General features: G+C 38.4%; 1 long non-coding RNA gene across 1 annotated transcript; it reads right to left on the bottom strand.

Annotated features, from left to right (window-relative positions):
* Positions 1-779: 779 nt before the first annotated feature.
* Positions 780-12,869, bottom strand: LOC111941846 (uncharacterized). The gene is made up of 3 exons (XR_002870304.2): positions 12,638-12,869; positions 1,833-1,927; positions 780-980 (listed from the first exon to the last, which is right to left on the bottom strand). It is a non-coding gene; the product is annotated as an uncharacterized LOC111941846 (long non-coding RNA).
* Between the last annotated feature and the right edge of the window lie 5,404 nt (positions 12,870-18,273).

The following is an 18,273-nucleotide window of genomic DNA, read 5'->3' on the forward strand; positions in this document are numbered from 1 at the left end:
TTGTGGCTGTTTGAGGGGAGGTGGAGCTATGTTAAAAGCTTTAAAATAAAGCATGCATTTTGTGTAGTACCTAATGAAAAGGATATTTTGCAGAAAAATCAGTCATAAAATACATGTCAAACAAAATGCTTATTGTATACTTTCACATGAAAATAGAAATTAAAGTGAAAATTATCACTCTTGCGACTGGAAAACTTTCTAAATGTAGAAATATTTAAAATTTTCTTCTACTATCTAAAGTTCAGGACATTCTGCTGAAGTATGTGGAGCCATTTCCATGGCAAGTTACTGTTTTAGCTGTGTGGGAGACACTGGCCTAAATAAGGTCAATATACAATTATAACATCATTGATTAACATATAAACATAAAAACTATCGCAGTATATAGTTAAATACATTAATTATTAAAAATATTGCCATATAAGCACATTTTAACTTCCTGCTTAAAAATTAAGAGCCTTCTTTGATGCATGTTAATAGCCCACATCAAAATTAATGGTACTTTTGTTAACATTATAGCTTTTTAGAATAGCAAATAAGTGTTATGGGGAAATTGTGGCTAAATATTGTCTTTTCTAGTAACCTCGTTATGTTTGTGGACACTTAACCTTTTTGCATGTGCCACCTGACTTGCATACTATTTGCTTAGTACTGACATCACTTCTACTGGTATTGCTTTTCATGTTGTTAAATAAAATCAAACAATTTTTTTTTTGCACAGCATGCTTAGAAAACAAGTGCTAAATTAGACTTTGCACCCATGTTCCTCTGCACTCTGGTGAAGTTTGCACTGCCTTTAATCTCTTTTGCTTGCAGAAGTTACATTTATTTTCCAGTGATATGTGACATTCTTCTGAGATGTATTGTGGTTGATCTGTGATTCAATAGTCATATGCTGTACTTTGGAGATACCATAGTTCCCATGATTTGTCTTTTTCTTCCTAATGCTGCTGATGCATGTCCTCCATTACTGGTTTGTCCTGATTGTGAGGGGAAAAAAATTACATCTGTGAGCACCTCTATTTATATCTCTTCTTGTTGATAAGAGTACTAGCTACTTCCTTATATCAAAATAACCTGTTGATATTTATTGATTCTGTGCAGTGGCAGCTGCTTAATTTAATTAAAAGGTTCTGCATCTTTTCCTAAGAATTCACAGGTAACAGTATCACAAATAGTTTCTGATTTAAAAAAAAACATGAATATTTGACATTCAAAAAAATGTATGCGTTTTTTCTAGTATTTCTCTACATTTTAACTTTTTGGTCTACACTAGAACAGTCATACAGAAGTGACAAAATATCAGAAGACAAGTATCCTTTGTGCTTGTGACTTAGTCAAGCCCTGAGAATAACTGAAATACACACACAAAGTTGCTATCTTTCTTTGGCATGTTGTTAAGAATAAAGAAGTTTGAACTGACTACAGAAGTCCTTACAAAATCATTTAATGTCAATTTGGTATTTACATGAGACCAGGAGAGTTCCAAATACCAAATAAATTCCTGCATCCAGGTCAGAGGTGTACAAGGGAGGAGTAAATGTTGGAAGAAAAACCTAGTTCTCACAGACACTTTTTCTGAAATATCAAAAGGACAACCAGGAAAATCCTACCAAAGGGAGCAAATTTTCTTGCTGCAAGAAGAATAGCACTGAAATGGCAGCTCACATCTGGAGGGGATATTGGTGTCAGGCCTGAAACCAAGGTAGACTAGATTTTGAAGAGTAGTTACCAAGAATAACTGATGATCCCCTCACAGTGAGGGCAATGTGTAATGATAAACCACCAAAACTATTTATCACAGTAAAATCCATGTGGATTTGAATACAAACCCTGGAATCTTCCAGAATAAGTTCTGTTTGAGAAGGAGTTGATGCACTCTTGTAGAAGACTGTCTCTCCAAGGACACTGAAGTTGTAACTGCAGACTTGAAACAGACAAAGATCAGGAAAACAGAACTGTTGATGCACTTTAATTTTTAAAGGTTATCTCCCAAGTCTACTATTATAGTAGACTTTTTGTGCAAAATTCCATGGGAAGGAGAGCACAGGCATTGTGTACTTGTGCAACACTTAAGAAGTTGATACATCAGTCCCTTTGGACCAGAAGGGTCATGTCTCTGGAAGACAGAGAGAGATAGAATTTTTAATATAATATGGTGTCCCAATTAACTCAGGTGATCCCTCTTTGTTCATTCAGTTGCACTCAATTCAACTGGCAACTCCCAGCCCAGTGGTGAGATCTCACCTAGCAATCTTTCTGCTCTCCCTGACTTGTCCAAAGCCTTTGAGAAAGACAGAAGCCACAGATGGGAACTTCTGCTGAGCAGAACAGTGGTGGTTTACAGTGGAGATCACACAAGATGTTGGCAGCGTTATGCTATGGAAGCATGACACAGAGAACAGATGAACTTCACAGTTTTTCACAGCTTTTCCAGTACCACGTTTACTCGAGTGAAGCAAAACTTCCATATAATCAGCTATCCAGAGTCTATCGTTTGTCATGCGCTGAACAAAGCCCTGCTTCTATGGTGGTGAATCAGAATTCTGAATACAAAAGGCCTTTTTCATGTCCTCCTGTGTAAGAATAGGTTTGTATGTCTTTAAATTGTTTATGAATCCTCTATCTGCTTATTCAGTGCTGTAGGCAAGAAACAGATAGAATATGAGAATAACTAGGGCCTGAATGTTTGTGAATAATGTATCAAAGGTATTTTTTTAAAAACTTCCTCCATTGATATGGTTGTCTTGCATTCAATAAAGGCACAAAAAAACCAAATTTGCTTTACTAAGTAAGACAATCATCTTGTCTTCTTTCAGTTAAAAAGGTGAATAGATCTCCCTTGCATCAACTACAAATATTTTTGTGTGTGTACATAATAGTCGTATGAGAAGCAATGCAATACAGGATATCGTTACAATTCACACAATATTTTAAATAATATTTTTGCACCTCTGTGTGATACTTTATTAAAGTTCTGTACCCTGGAGGGTCTCAGTCACTGGGAAACAAATAAAAGCTACAAAATAGAAAGTCTCTAAATGTATGAGTGTTTTATAAATCAGTGATGGGTTTTACACTTTCCTGCTATGTGTCAGACCAGCGTGAGGGTCTGCAAGGAAGTCAGAAAACTGCAAATAGACGATGAATGTGCCTCTGGCAAAGCAGTTAGGTCTGGGGTGGGTGACAAACTCAATGTAATCACAATATTTGAAAGGAGAACACTTTTTCTTTTCCTTGGAAATGCTTACCGCCTATACAGAAAAGACTCAAATACTCTTTTATGGCTTTCACCAGTCAAATATCCATGAACCAGATTGTTTCCAGGAAAAAACTTTAATCTGGAGCTTCATCTCCAATCTGGGAGCACCTTCCTACACTGTGAATATTGCTACTGATGGCATAGATAATTGAAACCCAGGAGAAGCTTCCGTTTCATCTGCAAGTAGGCATTTAACCTCGGTGTCAAGTGCACTTCATTTACATAGAGAGAACATGAGTGTATATTTCAGTATACTCAAAACAGATATCACTGAGACGACATTAAAGCTTGTCCTCTTTGCATTGTGTTTACAGATTTTTGTCTTCTGCCAGTAGCCAATTTGTACTCTACAGGAATTTAGCAGTCAGACCCTGACCAATAAATGGGCTGAGCTCATAAAATTTTTCCATGAGTCCCTCAGAGAAAGCCAAATACATTTGCTGAGCTCATGAGGACTCCAGAGAGATCAGCAGGTGTAGCCAGCAAGTTGAGATAAAATGCTGCTCTGAGATAAATTTTAAAAAGACACCTGGTTTTTCGGTTTTTAGTTTTTTTTGAGAAATCAAAAGTTTTCACAGCCATTAAGCCTCAGTAAGTCTAAAACACAAAATTGTATCAGGACATGTTCTCACTTCAGAAATGTAAACTGGAATCACTATCCAGATCAAAAGTATTCTTTGGACTAGCATGAACTTTCCAAGATTAAAGCAGATAGGAACACATTAGACTTGGAGGAAAACTGAACTTGTAATATTCATTTTGATGTTTAAAGGTTAGTGGTTTGGAGATCGCTGAACTCCACACCCATCCAAAGCAAGTACTTCACCTTTGCCTTTAAAGTAGCAGGAAGATAAGATTTTTCATGTTTTTAAGCATTTTCATCAAGGGTGCAAATACACTGCTCATGGTCTCCCTCAATTCCTTACGAATAGAGTGGTTTAAAGGAATAAAACGCTGTACATGAATGGGATTCTTAGTGCCCACTATTTTACCTGTGGCTCAGGCTCTTTGAAGACTCAACTGGCTGTTTAATTATTACTCATAAAACTTTCATGGATAAGTGTTTCCCGGTGTATGGAGCTGACGCAGAGCACTCACTGCTACTCAAAAGTACTACTGTACACTGGATTGAGACAGCAGTAAAGGGAATTTTGTTTCTCGGCTACTGATGTGCTGGATGGCCCTTTTCTAGCCACTTTGGTCTTGTGTGCGCCACACCAGTCCAGACCAGAAAGCTGCTATAACAGCTGCAGCAATACTTTTGCTAAGTTTTAGATTCTCCAACCTGTGGTTGTAAAACCACAAAGTAAGTAAGTATAAACCACAAAGAAAGTAAAAATCTCAAAGAAGGTAAGTCTTGCAAGATTTCTGAGTGCATTTGATGCAATTATGACTATAGAACAATAGGCTGTTTGCACATATTGTATCCATGATTGCACATGAATAAAAAAAAAATCAGCATTTATGCATATGTAAAGATATCAACCTATTTATATAGCTATATACATGCAATTAGTGCCACTAAACTGGAGATTCAACTAACTGTATATACACCAGAAATTAAAACAAACAGCCTACTACTCTTTAGTTCTCTTTCCCATTCAAAACAAGCCTCATGATGAAGGTAATACTTAGCTAATTAATGGTAGTTTGTCCTTGTTGCCAGTTTTAACCTACAGCATTGTCTTCAGCAGTATACCAAGACCAGAAAGATATTGACAGATGCATTGTGACAATCCCAGTGCAAATCATATTACAGTCATCCTAACACTAATTTTGCCAAAGCAAAGATAATGATTCTAAGTAATAGCTGAGCAAAACAATTACAGCACATTGCTAGCAGGTATGGAGGGCTCCTATGGCTCGCTTATAACAATGCAAAGCTGCAGAGCTGTTATCTTTATCAGAACCATTTTCTCTTGTTTGTGATTTGTGACACCAGCAAACAAAACAACCTTGGCACCAGCAGCAGTTCGGGATCAATGTGGGTGTTAATGACATTGTGAGTAGATAAATACAAGGGCAGGAATCCAAATCCCACAACAGCCCTCTTACAGTTAATGCCATCTCTGCAAATGGCACATTCTTGGAGCGAGTCCAGGAGCCGTGGTCACAAGATGAACTTTCCCTGACTTTGCAATGCATTAACATCCAGCACACCCTGGCATCCACAACCCTTGCTTATGAATCACTCAGAGGCCCCTACATATATTTTCCAAATAAATGTCAGCAAACATGTTCTGTACTAAAGAGTACAATTGTTTAACACTTTGTCAGGCGGTTACCATGGGTTGTATCAACACATGAGGATGTGTATTTTATAATTCACTTGGAAAAGATTTTTGACCTATGCGCCAATGAGCAGGTTGCAGACTGAGTAGTATTTGCTTTCTGAAAGGCAGTATGATATTGCAAGGTCAGTTTACTGTCATTTTTTTCCTTAGTAAAAAAGAAAAAAAAGAAAACAAAACAAAACAAAAAACCAAAACAAACATAAAAAACCTTAAGGGGCATTTAACATATTTTGACAAGGTGACCCACAATTTTTCATTAGTGCCGTGTTTGTCTAAGCTCCTCTGCATTGATATGCATGGACCATGTAGTCATTCACTGATGTCTCACTTGGGGTGGGAAATAAGGCAAGTGGGACTTCTCCAAGGTCTTTCACAGATAGAGTGCATCTAGCTATTGATTAAACATTTGGATAGTTAATCAACACAGCTAAGCCCTTTTAATCTGCCATGTGCTGTATAAAAAATATTTCATAAAAGAGAAGGAGCCATGAGGAGAAAATTTTCATTTTTAAATTCAACATAAAAACATGCCTTAGTAGAAAATAAGGACATAGAAAATATTGTGAAATTAGATTTGATCCCTGATTCAAATACCAAACCACAATTACAGCCTTGAAGTGTTAGACGATGGCTGTTCTATGTTAACTCCACTAAGTTTTGCCTGTAGCAATGATGGACTACATGTTCACTATTTTTTCATGTACTGGAGAGAAGAAATGCTAAATTCCCACTTGCTCAGTTGGTGAAGATTTTATTCAGATTCTCAATTCTACCACATCTGCAAGATATGACAGTTTCGAGAGTGTTGAGAGAGAACACCTGTAATGTGTAGAAATCAGTATCAGAATTGCTTTGTTATTTACATTAGTTCTTGCCGGGCTGCCAGTGAAAGAAGCACAAAAAACCCCACACCAAACACCTGGAATGCTGCAGTAGTTATTTCACTGCTATCTCTACTGGACAATCTTCACCTGCACCCTGCCCTTCACTGTATGACCTCCAAAGTCACCGGGAACAGAAAGATGTTATTCTCAACGTTAGTAGTGTCTTAGAATTCCATTGGCTTCAAAGGGTCTAAAGGATTTACACCAACTGGAGATAAGACAAGTGGGGCGTTTGGTACCTGGGAGAGCCTGCAAAGTATTCCCCATATTTGTTATTGGCTCTCTGCAAGATGAGAATCAGCAGAGGATAGCATCAGTTGGTGAATATCAGCTGAACATCGGTTGCTCAGAGGGAGGATCACATGTCCCTTTCCTACCTGTGTGGTGTTTATAGTACCACATCTGTGAATCCAGACATTGCATTAAGGATTTGTTGCAACTGTAAATGCCAGCTCCTATTCCTCATTAACCATTTCAAAACAGCTTATAGCCCTGCAAATGCACTCTGCTCCAGGTACACATTCAGGGGTTCTCTTCACCCATGAAGCTTGCCTTTAGTTTGAATATAGAGGATATAGCACTGGAAACTGTAAATTGCCATAACTCAAAGGGAGGTTAACAGAGTAAAATTCCAAACTAAATAAGTAAAGGTATGGGTACAAATCTATTTAAACTATTTTAACTGATAGACTGACTAAAAAGTCTCACACATAATATATTAAGCACTAATATATTAAGTCTCACACATAATACATTAAGCACTTTGCACTCTGCAAAGTGTCTTATGATGAAGTAGTTCAATTAGTAATAATTTGCATAGAAAGGTACTGGGGAAAGACAGAGTAAGAAAATAGTTGTTTCATTACTGTGGTTTGTCTCTAACAGTATTGTTTGTGGAGTATAACTAAGTTGTATGCCATAGATAAATGAAACCCTAATAGTCTTGGGCTGTGATTTTCGATCCTTAGTGTAATGGTGGCCATGCAGCTGTACATCACAGCTCTCTTCCATTATTCCCATAGTAACCAGGTTCATTGAAAAGCCATGACAAATTATTTATAGCACCCACATATAAAATTGGGAAAAAAATAGTAACTATGCCGTGTAAATTATAATTACAGCTGTAATTGGTTAAAATGAATGTGTAATAAAAATCTGAAAGGATGTGTAAACAGCAAGTGAGTTTCAGTTTTGAATCAATAGCTGATGATGCATTCATAATTCTCTTTCCCTTTTTTCTTCTAATTATACATAGCAAAGAATCATCTAATATTAATAAAATATAAATAATGCATTCCTTTTTAAGTTGGATCTTTATTATGATTGGGTTAAGAGAAAATGTCTCACTAATATTTGTTTGCAATTTTAATGTTTGTTAACTCTAATTTCTTACTCAAAATAGAAGTTAAAGGCTTGACATTCTTCATCGGCACAGTCAAATATAACTGGAAAACAAGGGGGGAAAAAAATCACATTTTCATTCATGGGCTCTGGCTACTCATAAAGCAGTAATTCACCAGGAAACAGGTCCTAACTATTTTCCCCTCATCCAAAGATCCACCCAATCTTTCTAAGAGCAAGAGAATTTGGAAAGTAACCACGTCCCAGTGGCTCCATTTCCCAGCTTAACTAATTAATGGGGACAACCATAAGTTTTGGAGTAGAGATGGGCCATGTCACAAGCAACTGGCCTTTCTACTAGGCTTGACCCATCATGACTTTCTAGAGGTTTCTGAGGGCTCTGGACCTCCCCAGCAAAGTGGCATGCCCCAGTGCACCTGGATGGGTGCACCAATGGCCCAACAGCAATCCACCACAAGATTAAGCATTATTTTTCAATTTTTAGTCTGACTGTTTCACAGCACCTATTTTTCATGTTGTAGAAACACCACATCAGAGGTCAAAACTAGAGTGTGCTGGAGGAAGTAACCCTTCTCACACAAAAGACCATCTAACTATGTTCCCATGCAATTACAAATTTAGCACGTGTCAAGAGAAAGAAAATTAACAAAGGGAAAACTGCCAGTTATCTTGGAGGGGAAAAAAGTAATATTTTTAGCACTATAAACATGGTCTCAGCCTAATGGCATGTGCAATAATATCATTTCTATAGCTGCTTTTTGGCAACTTGTTACAAAGTTTTCCTTGTGAATAATTTGTGTGTGTGGTTGTGCAGTCAACTAAACACTGAGTGTGTGATTGCAAAATTGTCTGTATGGCAATGTATAAAAATTTAATCACTTAAATATCTTTTGTGAAAAATATCATTGTTATTGAGTAGTAGGAAGCAATTTGTATGACCATGTTTTAAATTGGTATGTCATTGATTTCTATTTAATGCTCTTTGCCACTGTCTATGAAGTAAAGGAGTTTTATATGGTTCCAGAAGTGGAAAGATTTACATAATAACCATTAAAGAAATATACGAATGTCAGTTTAGAGACTGGTATTCAAACATTTGTCTTTTGGTGTTTTTTTCTCTAAAATGAACTTTTATTAACTCAGCTAGTGATATTATTATCAGCTACTGATATGAGAATGTTGTTCAGCCTTTGAATATCTATCATTTTATCACTTTTATTGCATCTTTAATATTTAACATTCATCTTATTATAGACAGAGAGCGTGAGATGCATGTGTGGTTTCCACACAGTTTTAAAGTTCAGTGCACAGTCACAATTCTGAGGGGAGATTTCACACGTTTATGAAAAACAAGGCATTTTTGCAGTGAAGTTACAAAGTGTGAAAGTATTCTTGTTTTATCTGCCTTACTTATCATGTTTATGAGTTATTTTGCCTGGAAGTAAATTGACAAGTTGTCAATGAACAATAGACACTGCTTCAGCTAGGCTTTTCACAGGTTCGGATGCCTTTGGGCAAAAGGGCTAAATCTGTAGTTTGCAATCTAGCATATGGAGTACTGAAAAAAGTGTCAATGGGGTGAGAGACATTTAGTGAGAAATTCATATGGCTGCTGATCTCTAACCAATTCATTTGGTCTGGAGTTTATGAATTCATGTATAAGCGCTCTACCCTTGCAGTTAGATTTCAATTTACATATAATGACCCAATTCCATTTATTCCTGCTGTACTGCTGATCTGCTCAAAATAAATACCTTTATTTTCACCACAAGCAATGGCACCTGCATCTCTAATAATAAGGATCTCTTTAGAACAGTCTAATACAGAGTTTCTCTTTATTTCACCTTTTTTGTTACAAGAACTGCACTATAATCCTCTAATTAACACAAATCTTGATATCTTTATCCCTACCCTCATTGTAAGCACACCCTCTTGAGGTGTTGAGCATGTTGTACACTTAACAATAAGATTATTTGCAATTCACATACTGTAGTAGGGGAAATATCACTGTCATTTCCTTTATGTGATGTTGTATTTGTCAAGAGACCTTAATGCACAAGGGTGAAAAAAATGTAGTGTCAAAAGATTATCCAGTTTCCACATATTCTATAAAAAAAAAAAAAAAGTGTGGTAAAACAGTGAGGGGAGAGCTCTGAATTTCTCTCTTTTTGGGGTAAGGAACTTGTCTTTAATATCTGCCTTCTCTTTACCTTTCTGACTACTGAAGCTATTGAAGGGCAGAACACATAAAATGCACTGTTTACCTGACCAGAGATAAATTCACATTATTTTAGACAATTGTTACCCATGCATTCATCAACGTCTCTTTAAAATAAGCTGTAAGAAATGCTGAACTGTTTTGCTAGGAAGTATTTACACATCTATGTAGTTTAGGAGCATCATAGTTGGTAATTAGCATAAGAAATCTTACTATGAGCAGTGAAAGTGATGATAAATGAATGACAAAAGGACACTAAATTAGACTGGTTATCACACTTAATTAAGGGACAACTGTGGTACTTGCTTGATGTTAGTATCTTACATGTGACAAAAAAGGACAAGTAGCCTATTTTTGTTATTATCATGGCCAAAGGAAGTACAACTCAAGCAAGGAAGGATATGAATTATAAATACATCACATCATGTAATGCACTAGTCAACCTGAGGAAAATAATGAATGCATTATATTTTAATGACTTACAAACTCTTCAATTATTAATGATCATAAAGACTATTGTGGCTACTGTATTGAAATATTATTTAGATTTTAATTATCTGTATGCAGCAATGAATCTGTATGCAGTGTGTTTTCCAAGATCCACAATTTGCATGCCAGTTTTGACTTATAGAGAAACAGAAAGATTATGATCAATTCTATTCTTAAATGACTTATTTAAATTCAAGTTTAAAAAAATTATCACAATAAAAATTCCAGAAAAGCTTTTGCTGGATGATGTCTATCTTTTGCCAGCTACAAAAACAATGTATTTCCAAAGCTGTAATACTTGCAGAAATCCAGACTGCCTTTCAAGCAGTCTGTCTCTTCACTCTGCCTTTTCACTTTTGTGAAAATTGTACTGATCATAAAACGAGGCACCATATTTCTTCCAAAAAATGTTGAATCACCCTCAGTAAAGAGAAGAGAGGAAACATGAAACCTCATTTTTGGAATTTGTCTAGATTTAAAGTAGATGGCCATCCTTAAAGTAGATGGATGTGTACAGTAGTTGCTGTGAATGCCCTCATTGTTTCTGTGGGTTAAAAGCCATATTTTCTCCTTCAAATTTAATTTGCTCTGCTGTGGCAGTGCTGAATACTCCTGCAGACAAAACAAACATGCAAGCAAAAATGAAAACTAAAGAAAGTTCCTGACTTTAAGACAGGAAAACACAAAATTTGTGAAAAGTCTGAGATGGTCAATGTAATTGCTATTTATTCATGCTACCCATGCTTGTTCATGAGGGGCTGAGAGAGAGTGAGTGAGGCTTAGAACCTGACAAGGACCAGCTAAAGGAGGGAAACCCCACTGAGGGAATGACATGCCATATCTCAAAAGGCAGGGAACCATAGGGGTTTTCCTGCCCCAGCAGCACAATTTTCTCATGGGAAGACAGCCTCTCCCAGTACTGGGAGAGGGTTGCTCCCCCAGACAGCAATAAATTGAAGCTAGGTATCTAAGCAGCTGCTAGAAAACTAGCATATCAGATACCCTTACCTTCCTTTTTTTTCAAGAACTCCAACTTTTCCATCTGAGATGCAACTTTGCAGCTTGGTGCAATTTGCAGCTTGGTGCAATTATGCAAAGGGAGGATGTTTATGATTTTGCAGCTTAACTACTAGCTGCAGAAATTTAGAAAATACTTCTTATGTGTTATCTATTAACAACCAAATTTATCTTATATGTTATCTATTAATAACCAGTATTAATAACCAAATTGATTCAGCTTTAATTAATTCCTACTTGGAGCTTTGTACCTTGGCTTCCTGTAGAGGCTCAGTAGTAGTGACTGAAATACTGTCAAACATAAACTGGGTAGGTAGGAAGTTTTGTGGTAAAATACTCAGTTGGCCAGGCTTATACAGCCATGACTGAAGGAAAGTCCAGGGGTAAGACTGAGCTGTACATGATGGTTCCTGAGTTCAGCACTGAGCCTCCACTGGACCTGGAAGCCCTCAGCAGCCAACCACACAAGGAGGGGGCAGTTCCAGGAGCCACCCAAGGTCACTTCAACAGCTCCAGGGAACACAAGCAACTTGGAGCGCTGTGAACCCACATCAACACCTCCTCTGTTAAGAGACAGAGAAGGGTAGTTGCAGCAGGAAATTCCCATCTGAGGGGGATGGAGGGCCTGTTCTGCAGATTGGACTCAACCCACAGAGAAGTCTGCTGTCTCCAAGGGGTGAGATAAAGGACATTACTGGAAAACTCTCCAGCCTCGTAAGGTACTCTGATGACTTTCTGCTATTTGTTGTTCAAACTGGCACCAACAAAATAACAAATAGAAGTTGAAGGGCAATCAGAAGAGATATCAGGGCTCTGATATGATTGGTAGAAGGATCAGGAGCACAAGTGGTGATTTCCTCTATTCTTTCAGTAACAACAAATAACAGCAAAAGGAATAGGCAGATCCATCAGGTCAGTACATGGCTCTGAGGCTGGTGTCAGTGGATGGATTTGGGATTTGTTGACCATGGGAAGACCTACTTCACATCTGGTCTACTGACATGTGACAGGATTCACCTATCTCAGGGAGGAAAAAGAGCTCTGGCACAGGAGCTTGTTGACAGAGTTTTTAACTAGCTACGCAGGAGGAAAGGGACAAAACCACACTCACCAGTGAAGAGCAATGGAATGCTGTGCCAAAACTTGAGGAAATGAGCACTAATGGGATCCCTCAGTCAGCTTCAGGAGGTGTTTGCTACAATGTACCACACCTGAAATGTTTGTACACTAATGCAGAGCATGAGGAACACACAAGAGGAGCTCAAGGCTTTCTCTGTATCCCAGAGATTTGACATCACTGGCATAAGGGAAACCTGCTGGAATGAGTCCTGTGGCTGGAGTGCCGTGTTGGGCAGTTCCAGCTCTGCAGGAGGGACAGGCAGGGCAGAAGAGAAGGGGTGGCACTGTATGAAATAGAAGGGTTAGAATGTATGGAGCTCCTGCAAAGAGACCTTCTGAGTAAGAATCAAGGGGCAAACAAGTAATTATGATGTCATCATGGGAGTCTACTGTAGACTTCCCAGCCTGGACAAAAACACTGAAGAATTCTTCTTTGAGGAACTAAGGGACACTTCCAACTGTCCTTATGGGGGACTTCAACTTGCCAAAAATTACCTGGGAGCATCACATAGCTGGTACAACCCAGGCCAAAACATTCCTAAGAAGCCTGGATGACAATGTTACAGAACAGGTCCTAAGGGTCCTGTCTCAGAAGATGCCCTCCTTGACCTACTGCTCATCTAAAGAGAGAATCTCATAAGCAACGTGGAGATTGGCAGCTGTCTTGGCCACAGTGACCATGAGGTGACTGAGTTTAAAATCTGCTGAGAGCAGGAAAAGTGCCAGGAAAACCTCAGCTCTGGATGTGAGGAGAACAAACATCAGGCTGCTCAGGGAATTAGTAAGGTCCCTTGGAAAAATGTTTTTTCAGGTGCTGGAGTCCATTGGTGCTGATCATTTTTTAAACATCACCTCCAAAGGGCACAGGAGATACAATTCACAGATTCCAGAAGTCAAGCAGGTGAGGCAGAGGACTGGTTTGGCTGAACAGGATTCTTTTCTTGTAAATAAGGCAAAAAAAGGAAGTTATATGCCGAGTGGAAGCAAGGTCAGATGGCACAGGAGGAATACAGAGATGCTGCTGCACTGTAGGAAGAACATTTGTGTGGCCAAAACTCAACCAGAGTTGAAGCTGGCCAAAACCATGAGGGACAACAAAAAGTTTTTTTCAAAGATATCAATGGCAATAGTCAGTATGCAAACAATATTGGCCCATTACAAGATGAGGATGGTCACCTCACAAACAAGGATATGTATGAGGCAGAGGTGATTAATGCATTTTTTGGTCTCTGTCTTCAACATGGATGATAGACCAAGGAGATCTCAGTGCCCTGAGCTGGAGGACCACAACTGTGAGAATGATCAACTCCCAGTCGACCCTGAAATTATGTGGGATCTGCTCCTCCACTGGGATTGCTACAAATCTATGGGACCTTATAGGACATATCCAAAAATCCTTAGAGCTACCTGATGTCATACCATCTCCAGATGCTTTCTGCGTGCTCTTGGGAACCTGGAGATATCCCAGCTGCCTAAAAGAGGGTGAACATTGCCCCAGTTTTCAAGAAGGGCAAGAAGAAGGACCCCAGAAGCTGCAGTCTTGTCAGTCTCATGTCAGTGCCTGGTAAAGAAGATTATTCAGGGAGATACCGAAAAACACCTGAGAGACAATGCAGTCATCAGTCAGAGGCAGCACAGCTTCGTGAGAGGGAAGTCGTTCTTATCACACCTGATTTCCTTTTGTGACAAGGTAACCCACCTAGCTGATCAAGGGATGGCAGTGGATGTAATCCTTTTGGATTTCAGCAAAGCTTTCGATGCTGTCTCTCCCAGTATCCTTCTGGATAAAATGTCCAGCACAGAGCTGGATAAACACATCATGGGGTGGGTGAGCAACCAGCTCACAGGTCAGGAAAAAAGGGTGACAGTGAATGGGGTGACATCAGACTGGTGACCTGTCACCAGTGGGGGTTCCCCAGGGCTGCATCTTAGCACTGTGCTCTTCGGTGTCTTCATTAACAACTTGCATGCAGACTGGAAGGGACACTAAGCAAGTTCACAGATGGTACAAATGAGCTGTTGACTCCCTCAGAGGCAGGGAGGCCCTGCAGAGAGACCTCAGCAAATTACAGCACTGAGCAATCACCAACCATATGAAGTTCAGCAAGGGAAAGTGCCAGATTCTGCACCTGGGATGGGGCAACCCTGCATGTATGGACAGTCTGGGGAATGAGATGCTGGAAAGCAGCTCCATGGAAAGGGACCTGGGGGTCCTGGTCAGTGACAAGTTGAACAGGAGCCAGCAGTGCCCTGGCAGCCAGGAGGGCCAAGCGTGTCCTGGGGGGCATCAGGGCCAGCATCTCCAGCCAGGCAAGGGAGGGGATTGTCCTGCTCTGCTCTGCTCTGCTCTGCTCTGCTCTGCTCTGCGGCAGCCTCAACTTGAATATTATGTGTGGTGTTGGGCACCACAATATAAAAAAGAAATTAAACTATTAATGAACGTCAAGAAGAAGGCAACAAAGATGTTGAAGGTCCTTGAGGGGAAGCTGTATGAGGAGTAGCTGAGGTCACTTAGTCTGTTCAGTCTGGAGAAAAAGACTGAGGAGAGATATCATCACAGTTAAATCATCCTCTTGTGGGGAAGAGGATGTGCAAGCACTGATCTTTTCTCTCTGGTGACAGGACTTGAGGGAATGTCATGAAGTTGTGTCAGGGGAGGTTTAGGCTGGATATTAGAAAAAGGTTCCTCATCTAGAGGCTTTTGGTTACTGGAACAGGTTACCCAGGGAAGTGGTCACAGCACCAAGCCTGACAGAGTTTGGGATGTTTGGATTATGCTCTTTGGTACACAGTGTGATTCTTGGGAATGGTGCTTTGCAGGGATTGAAACTAGACTCAATGATCCTTGTAGGTCCCTTCCAACTTAGTTTATTCTGTGATTCTTTGACTTTTTTTTTTTTCCTACAGACAATGTTTAAAAATACTGAGGTTTTCTTTTTCCCTTATAAATCAAACCAAAAATGCTCCCTAAGTTGTAAGTATTCTCACTGATGTTATGCATTCTGTAAAAAAACAGAGAAAAAAATTATTTCCTGGCCTAAGAAACAGTATGAACCTTCAGAGAGAAAGATAAAATTAGCAAAACAGTAATAATCTCTGGATTCTTGCAGATTAAATGGAAAATAGTTATGCTGTACTGTGCTGTGGCCACGTCTGCCCCAACCTTTTCCTCTTTTAACTGACAACTCAAACCCACCAGAAAGATCTGCCTTGTTACAGTTGTTTTCTAATGCCTTGACTAAGTTTTCCTTAATTATTTCTCTGATTCTGTCAGCAGTGTTATTGACCACAAGTTTAAAGGTTAAACAAAGCACCAAACCTGTCAGAGTGAGTGAAACCAACTGGTAAAGTGCTATCAGAAAGCAATCAGTGCTAATAGGTACATAATGGCTAACAGTGAGCTGTTTGCACTGAGATACATCACCCAGACAGAACACAGAGCTCGATGAAATCGCACTTAAAGAAAACATAGAGTAACACAGCCAGCTTAGAGCTGAAAACAGCAGCACAGGGCTCTGAGTCCACAAACTTTTTAAAAATAGCACACACCCCACTTACTAAGGCTTTGCCATATCTCAAGTTCATCACAGGACTTTTCTTCCATAGCATGTTTGACACAGGAATTTAAAAATTAATTTTTTTTTTTTTTAAAAAAAAACAAAAACAAAAACAACAAACCTGGTTGGAAAAATTTCCTTGGGATAAAAGGGGAAAATGTCAAAAATTTAAAGGCCTTCAACCTTTGCCATCATTTTTCTAAAATAGTTTGAGGAAGTTGGCAAAGATGTCTTGTAATTTCTTCTCCATCTCCTTCTTCTTCTCCTTGTTTTCTTTATCTCAATGTCACTCAAAGATATATTGTTAGAAATGCCTGTAAAGTTAGGTCTACAGTGCTCCGAGTCTGATCTTTCAAGAAGTTAAGAGTTATAAGGTATTCAGTATCATTAACTCAATGAAACTGAAAAATGAGCAGCTCAGTGCTAAGCACAAATAGGCACACAATTTGTTCTATGGTAGGATTTCATTTCTCTTTGAATTCATCTAAGAATGCATATGGCAGTACTATCCCTCTACACATAGCAGGCATTTCTTCTTCCCAAACTGGATAGAAGAAAAGCACAAGTTAAAATTTTCCTTTTGAAACTTAGATGCACACTACCTGCTACGAAGAAATACATTGCAACAAAACCTTGGCCCTCTTCCAGGTGACACATTTTTGTATGGATCAACTATTTTCCAAGAAATGTGGAACATCTTTTACATAAAATAGGGATAGTTGTGTTTCACTTTGTGCATTTAGAATGATCTGTTAAGGAATTGTCATTCTTATTCCTCATCCCTCCATAAACATTGAACAAAATAATTTTCAGAAATTAAACTCTTTTATGAAATATCTGCCACTCCTGCTTCTGAATGTAAACAGAATCATTTACCTATTTCTAGGGTATATTTCTCACAACTCTTATGGAGAATTTTCTGTCTCACTAATACTTTTTAAGAAGTGATGTCGGCTACTTCAACTTTGGTAAAAATGTTATATCATGGCAACTGAAATAATAACAGAAAGCTGATTTTTATTGAGTTTATATATATTGATCATGTAAAGCAAAGTTCTGGCTTCAAATAGCATTTTAATAGTTTGTTCTACTCCTACTACCCCAAGGAGACCACCAGAATAAAACATAGTTTTGGAAAACTCTGTTTGTCATGACACAGACCTTCCAGTTAGATAATGTAGATGTTGTCATACCACATTACATGAGAGGTTTATCTAACCCTGTTTTCTGTCCCTCAAAGTGACATCACTTATTAAACGATTTAAGTGAAGAAGATGCAAGAACTTAGCTGCAGCTTGAGTGCTGGTCCCTGACTTGACTGTAAAAAATGCCAGATTTTTAAAATATCTTCAGGTTTTTAATCATTGCTTTGGCCAATTTTGATGCTCACATAAATTTTTTCTCCATTAAATGGTTTACTTCAAATTTTGTTGGTTTCACTGAATGCTACTGTATTTTTCTGCAGACAGATAGGAACAAAAAATCCCAAGTTACCTTCCCTTTAATCAAATAATTAAAAACTATGTTACTCTCACTAAGCTTTTCTGAACACTCTTAAAGTTTTCTCATCTCCTGCATGAATGTTTTCTCACTGACACACTTTTTTGAGACTATGAAAGACACTCCTAGTCATACTGCAACACTGATATATGGAGTAGTTTGTGGTAGAAAGAACTAAATAACTTTTTGGAAACTATAAATAAAATTCAGAATATGGATAGAATAGAATACTATTTCTTTTTAATCTCAGTATTGCCAGATATTTCCAGCTTTTCAAAGATACCCATTTTCTGGAGGGTTATGCATATAAAGGGATTAAACTCTAAGAGTTGAAACTGCTGGGGTGGAAAAAAAAAGCTTCTAAAAATGTGCCACTTCCTTACATTTTCAAGGTGGTGCTTAGTTATCTTTATGATAATTCAAAAAAAAGGAAAACAATAAAAGTCCTAAACAAACTAACCAACAAAACACAAAAAACCCTAGTGCTGAGGGTGCCAAAAAACAGCTTTAAAGATTCCCCTTAGACTGAATCACAGTGTTCATATGAACACTGTGTTATCAAAGCTTTAGG

Source organism: Cyanistes caeruleus, chromosome Z, assembly GCF_971803275.1.
Source record: "Cyanistes caeruleus chromosome Z, bCyaCae1.hap1.1, whole genome shotgun sequence".
NCBI classification, from domain to species: Eukaryota; Metazoa; Chordata; class Aves; order Passeriformes; family Paridae; genus Cyanistes; species Cyanistes caeruleus.